This window comes from Perca flavescens, chromosome 6 (genome assembly GCF_004354835.1).
Source record: "Perca flavescens isolate YP-PL-M2 chromosome 6, PFLA_1.0, whole genome shotgun sequence".
In the NCBI taxonomy this organism is placed as follows: domain Eukaryota; kingdom Metazoa; phylum Chordata; class Actinopteri; order Perciformes; family Percidae; genus Perca; species Perca flavescens.
Window position 1 is genome coordinate 3,947,453 of NC_041336.1, and position 7,500 is coordinate 3,954,952.

The window sequence follows — 7,500 nt, forward strand, 5'->3', positions numbered from 1 at the left end:
TGTGTGTGTGTGTGTGTGTGCGTGTGTGTGTGTGTGTGTGCGCGTGTGCGTATATATGTGTGTGTCTGTGTGTGTGCGTGAGTGTATATATCTGCGTGAGTGTATATATGTGTGTGTGTGCGTGAGTGTATATATGTGTGTGTGTGCGTGAGTATATATGTGTGTGTGTGCGTGAGTGTATATGTGTGTGTGTGCGTGCGTGTGCGTGTGTCTGTTTGTGTGAGTTTGTGTATATATGTGTGTGTGTGCGTGTGTGTGTGTATATGTGTATGTGCGTGTGTGTATTTGTTTGTGTGCGTGTGTTTGTATATGTGTGTGTGCATGTGTGTGTGTATCTGTGTGTGCGTGTGTCTGTGATGTGATGCATGTGTATATGTGTGTGCATGTGTGTGTGTATCTGTGTGTGCGTGTGTCTGTGATGTGATGCGTGTGTATGTGTGTATATGTGTGTGTGCGTGTATATGTGTGTGTATATGTGTATATATATATGTGTGTGTGTGTGTGTGTGTGTGTGTGTGTGTGTGTGTGTGTGTGTGTGTGTGTGTGTGTGTGTGTGTGTGTGATTAAACTTTAAAAAAGCTGAGTACTAACATTAAGCCAATTGTTTTTGCTTTGAATTACAAGTTTTTGTGAAATGTTCTGTTTAAATATGCAAGTCGAGCATTATCTAAAGGTAACTTTTGGTGAATTCAGGAGAAATCTACGGACAAAAATGGACCATAAAGAGCCCAAAAAAGCCCGTAGTGTCTCCCATTTGATGTATGTTATTAAATTCAATGTTCATATGAGCATTGAAACCTTAAATATCTCTACAGGTGTGTGTGTTTTTATCTCTGACTCTGCAACAAGAATGTGTTGAATGTCCAAAACCTTAAAAATGCATTAAAAATTAAGAACCAATATTTTGTATTTTTCTGCAGAACTATCGTCAATGTTCACTCACCGTTTAAGACATGATTCAGTCAGTTGGTGTGTGTTTCTTTAAGTATTATCTTACAGTTTCTATCCAGTTGCTAACACACTAAAATGACATCATGCATCGCACAATAATTTAAACGGACACTCAGAGAGCAAAAGCTCTTCTCAAGTCTCCAAAAGTCTCAAAACATGTTCTGCTTTACACACATTTTGCAATTAAAAAATGTCTCTTGCAAAAAATGCACAGAACCGACACATTCTCACTCCCATATCGTATAATACGGATGCTCGGTCAGTCTCCTTTAGCGTCACATAACGCGCTTAACTAAATGCGATTGGTCAAGACTATTGGCATCACTTTTGATGCAGTTATGTTACAGTTTTTGCCCGTTGCTTGAACACCATAGACCAGTCCGATGAGTACAAATCAAATGTAGCTTTATTTACACAGTGAACAAACTTTCATGACACTGGGACAACAATGAGCCCAAGAATGACCAACATGTACATCAAGATGAATCCCTTTTAAACTCGTTTTGTGCTTTACAGTATAAGACATCTATTTCAGTGCACAAGTATTAGCAGATATTAGCATATAGACTAAAAGGCCAATGGTTCCACAATCTGGAAGTGAATCTAACTGCACTGGGTTCACTAGTGTTGCAGTGATGCTGTTGAATGACTCAGTTAGTCTACACATACAGTACAGGCCAAAGGTTTGGACACACCTTCTCATTCAATGCGTTTCCTTTTTATTTTCATGACTATTTACATTGTAGATTATCACTGAAGGCATCAAAACTATGAATGAACACATATGGAATTATGTACTTAACAAAAAAGTTTGAAATAACTGAAAACATGTCTTATATTTTAGATTCTTCAAAGTAGCCACCCTTTGCTTTTTTATTAATAAGGGAAATAATTCCACTAATGAACCCTGACAAAGCACACCTGTGAAGGTAAAACCATTTCAGGTGACTACCTCATGAAGCTCATTGAGAGAACACCAAGGGTTTGCAGAGTTATCAAAAAAAGCAAAGGGTGGCTACTTTGAAGAATCTAAAATATAAGACATGTTTTCAGTTATTTCACACTTTTTTGTTAAGTACATAATTCCATATGTGTTCATTCATAGTTTTGATGCCTTCAGTGAGAATCTACAATGTAAATAGTCATGAAAATAAAGAAACACGTTGAATGAGAAGGTGTGTCCAAACTTTTGGCCTGTACGTGTGTGTGTGTGTGTGTGTGTGTGTGTGTGTGTGCGCCTCCTTTTCATTAAGCGAGCAGATTAAAGGTGTCAGCAGGAGACGAGGCTCTGCAGCTTTCTAATGAATACTTCAGACGACCTTTGACCTGCTGCGTGTTACACAACACCGACTACTTCATTATTACATTATAATATCAGCCCACAGCTGCTTTAATACGGAGGCACAGTGACCTAAATCCATGCATGGATTAGACACACAACTCACAAAATTATCACAAACATACAACAGCACTACACTCTCAGAAATAAATCCGAAAAAGTTCTGGCAGTCCATTACCTGGACTTTGCCCCGTAGTTAGAAACAACATTTCTGTGAGTAGTCGTAGTAAAAATTTAAAGTTCTCTCATACAAAGTGAACACCTGTTTCCTGGGTGAAAGTCTTGTGTTTTCTCCTTAACTTCTTCCAGGACATGAACACCTGTTTCCTGGGTGAAAGTCTTGTGTTTTCTCCTTAACTTCTTCCAGGACATGAACACCTGTTTCCTGGGTGAAAGTCTTGTGTTTTCTCCTTAACTTCTTCAGGACATGAACACCTGTTTCCTGGGTGAAAGTCTTGTGTTTTCTCCTTAACTTCTTCAGGACATGAACACCTGTTTCCTGGGTGAAAGTCTTGTGTTTTCTCCTTAACTTCTTCAGGACATGAACACCTGTTTCCTGGGTGAAAGTCTTGTGTTTTCTCCTTAACTTCTTCCAGGACATGAACACCTGTTTCCTGGGTGAAAGTCTTGTGTTTTCTCCCTAACTTCTTCAGGGCATGAACACCTGTTTCCTGGGTGAAAGTCTTGTGTTTTCTCCTTAACTTCTTCAGGACGTGAACACCTGTTTCCTGGGTGAAAGTCTTGCATTTTCTCCTTAATTTCTTCAGGTAATTAACACCTGTTTCCTGGGTGAAAGTCTTGTGTTTTCTCCTTAACTTCTTCGAGGACATGAACACCTGTTTCCTGGGTGAAAGTCTTGTGTTTTCTCCTTAACTTCTTCAGGACATGAGCACCTGTTTCCTGGGTGAAAGTCTTGTGTTTTCTCCTTAACTTCTTCAGGACATGAACACCTGTTTCCTGGGTGAAAGTCTTGTGTTTTCTCCTTAACTTCTTCCAGGACATGAACACCTGTTTCCTGGGTGAAAGTCTTGTGTTTTCTCCTTAACTTCTTCAGGACATGAACACCTGTTTCCTGGGTGAAAGTCTTGTGTTTTCTCCTTAACTTCTTCAGGACATGAACACCTGTTTCCTGGGTGAAAGTCTTGTGTTTTCTCCTTAACTTCTTCCAGGACATGAACACCTGTTTCCTGGGTGAAAGTCTTGTGTTTTCTCCTTAACTTCTTCAGGACGTGAACACCTGTTTCCTGGGTGAAAGTCTTGTGTTTTCTCCTTAACTTCTTCCAGGACATGAACACCTGTTTCCTGGGTGAAAGTCTTGTGTTTTCTCCTTAACTTCTTCAGGACGTGAACACCTGTTTCCTGGGTGAAAGTCTTGCATTTTCTCCTTAATTTCTTCAGGTAATTAACAACTGTTTCCTGGGTGAAAGTCTTGTGTTTTCTCCTTAACTTCTTCAGGACATGAACACCTGTTTCCTGGGTGAAAGTCTTGTGTTTTCTCCTTAACTTCTTCAGGACATGAGCACCTGTTTCCTGGGTGAAAGTCTTGTGTTTTCTCCTTAACTTCTTCAGGACATGAACACCTGTTTCCTGGGTGAAAGTCTTGTGTTTTCTCCTTAACTTCTTCAGGACATGAACACCTGTTTCCTGGGTGAAAGTCTTGTGTTTTCTCCTTAACTTCTTCCAGGACATGAACACCTGTTTCCTGGGTGAAAGTCTTGTGTTTTCTCCTTAACTTCTTCAGGACGTGAACACCTGTTTCCTGGGTGAAAGTCTTGTGTTTTCTCTTTAACTTCTTCCAGGACATGAACACCTGTTTCCTGGGTGAAAGTCTTGTGTTTTCTCCTTAACTTCTTCAGGACATGAACACCTGTTTCCTGGGTGAAAGTCTTGTGTTTTCTCCTTAACTTCTTCAGGACATCAACACCTGTTTCCAGGGGTGAAAGTCTTGTGTTTTCTCCTTAACTTCTTCAGGACATCAACACCTGTTTCCAGGGGTGAAAGTCTTGTGTTTTCTCCTTAACTTCTTCAGGACATGAACACCTGTTTCCTGGGTGAAAGTCTTGTGTTTTCTCCTTAACTTCTTCAGGACATCAACACCTGTTTCCTGGGTGAAAGTCTTGTGTTTTCTCCTTAACTTCTTCAGGACATGAACACCTGTTTCCTGGGTGAAAGTCTTGTGTTTTCTCCTTAACTTCTTCCAGGACATGAACACCTGTTTCCTGGGTGAAAGTCTTGTGTTTTCTCCTTAACTTCTTCAGGACGTGAACACCTGTTTCCTGGGTGAAAGTCTTGCATTTTCTCCTTAATTTCTTCAGGTAATTAACACCTGTTTCCTGGGTGAAAGTCTTGTGTTTTCTCCTTAACTTCTTCAGGACATGAACACCTGTTTCCTGGGTGAAAGTCTTGTGTTTTCTCCTTAACTTCTTCCAGGACATGAACACCTGTTTCCTGGGTGAAAGTCTTGTGTTTTCTCCTTAACTTCTTCAGGACGTGAACACCTGTTTCCTGGGTGAAAGTCTTGTGTTTTCTCCTTAACTTCTTCAGGACATCAACACCTGTTTCCAGGGGTGAAAGTCTTGTGTTTTCTCCTTAACTTCTTCAGGACATCAACACCTGTTTCCAGGGGTGAAAGTCTTGTGTTTTCTCCTTAACTTCTTCCAGGACATGAACACCTGTTTCCTGGGTGAAAGTCTTGCATTTTCTCCTTAACTTCTTCAGGACATGAACACCTGTTTCCTGGGTGAAAGTCTTGTGTTTTCTCCTTAACTTCTTCCAGGACATGAACACCTGTTTCCTGGGTGAAAGTCTTGTGTTTTCTCCTTAACTTCTTCAGGACGTGAACACCTGTTTCCTGGGTGAAAGTCTTGCATTTTCTCCTTAATTTCTTCAGGTAATTAACACCTGTTTCCTGGGTGAAAGTCTTGTGTTTTCTCCTTAACTTCTTCAGGACATGAACACCTGTTTCCTGGGTGAAAGTCGTGTGTTTTCTCCTTAACTTCTTCCAGGACATGAACACCTGTTTCCTGGGTGAAAGTCTTGTGTTTTCTCCTTAACTTCTTCAGGACATGAACACCTGTTTCCTGGGTGAAAGTCTTGTGTTTTCTCCTTAACTTCTTCCAGGACATGAACACCTGTTTCCTGGGTGAAAGTCTTGTGTTTTCTCCTTAACTTCTTCAGGACGTGAACACCTGTTTCCTGGGTGAAAGTCTTGCATTTTCTCCTTAATTTCTTCAGGTAATTAACACCTGTTTCCTGGGTGAAAGTCTTGTGTTTTCTCCTTAACTTCTTCAGGACATGAACACCTGTTTCCTGGGTGAAAGTCTTGTGTTTTCTCCTTAACTTCTTCCAGGACATGAACACCTGTTTCCTGGGTGAAAGTCTTGTGTTTTCTCCTTAACTTCTTCCAGGACATGAACACCTGTTTCCTGGGTGAAAGTCTTGTGTTTTCTCCTTAACTTCTTCAGGACGTGAACACCTGTTTCCTGGGTGAAAGTCTTGTGTTTTCTCTTTAACTTCTTCCAGGACATGAACACCTGTTTCCTGGGTGAAAGTCTTGTGTTTTCTCCTTAACTTCTTCAGGACATGAACACCTGTTTCCTGAGTGAAAGTCTTGTGTTTTCTCCTTAACTTCTTCAGGACATCAACACCTGTTTCCAGGGGTGAAAGTCTTGTGTTTTCTCCTTAACTTCTTCAGGACATCAACACCTGTTTCCAGGGTGAAAGTCTTGTGTTTTCTCCTTAACTTCTTCAGGACATGAACACCTGTTTCCTGGGTGAAAGTCTTGTGTTTTCTCCTTAACTTCTTCAGGACATCAACACCTGTTTCCAGGGTGAAAGTCTTGTGTTTTCTCCTTAACTTCTTCAGGACATCAACACCTGTTTCCAGGGTGAAAGTCTTGTGTTTTCTCCTTAACTTCTTCCAGGACATGAACACCTGTTTCCTGGGTGAAAGTCTTGCATTTTCTCCTTAACTTCTTCAGGACATGAACACCTGTTTCCTGGGTGAAAGTCTTGTGTTTTCTCCTTAACTTCTTCCAGGACATGAACACCTGTTTCCTGGGTGAAAGTCTTGTGTTTTCTCCTTAACTTCTTCAGGACGTGAACACCTGTTTCCTGGGTGAAAGTCTTGCATTTTCTCCTTAATTTCTTCAGGTAATTAACACCTGTTTCCTGGGTGAAAGTCTTGTGTTTTCTCCTTAACTTCTTCAGGACGTGAACACCTGTTTCCTGGGTGAAAGTCTTGCATTTTCTCCTTAATTTCTTCAGGTAATTAACACCTGTTTCCTGGGTGAAAGTCTTGTGTTTTCTCCTTAACTTCTTCAGGACATGAACACCTGTTTCCTGGGTGAAAGTCTTGTGTTTTCTCCTTAACTTCTTCAGGACATGAGCACCTGTTTCCTGGGTGAAAGTCTTGTGTTTTCTCCTTAACTTCTTCAGGACATGAACACCTGTTTCCTGGGTGAAAGTCTTGTGTTTTCTCCTTAACTTCTTCCAGGACATGAACACCTGTTTCCTGGGTGAAAGTCTTGTGTTTTCTCCTTAACTTCTTCAGGACATGAACACCTGTTTCCTGGGTGAAAGTCTTGTGTTTTCTCCTTAACTTCTTCAGGACATGAACACCTGTTTCCTGGGTGAAAGTCTTGTGTTTTCTCCTTAACTTCTTCCAGGACATGAACACCTGTTTCCTGGGTGAAAGTCTTGTGTTTTCTCCTTAACTTCTTCCAGGACATGAACACCTGTTTCCTGGGTGAAAGTCTTGTGTTTTCTCCTTAACTTCTTCAGGACATCAACACCTGTTTCCTGGGTGAAAGTCTTGTGTTTTCTCCTTAACTTCTTCAGGACATGAAAACCTGTTTCCTGGGTGAAAGTCTGTAGAAATACGGGCTAATTAAACTGTGTTAATGTGACGGAATTACAGTGATATGTACGAAAGGCTGTTGTTTGAATAGACCAAAAGTTACTTTTCCCCACTCTGCAAGACAGGCCATGAACACACCAGAGTGGGAAACACTCTGACTTTGAGCTGCCGATGGAAAACTACAAAAAATATTAATAATAATGATTGTTATAAAATGTGAGTAAATCATGAAGCAGCAGAATGAGCTGTGACACAGTTTGTGTTGGAGAGCTTATCTGTGATTAGCAGCTCCCTGTCTGAGTTTCCCTCCTGCGGCGGTAATCCTGACAGATTATTCATTACACTGAGGCAT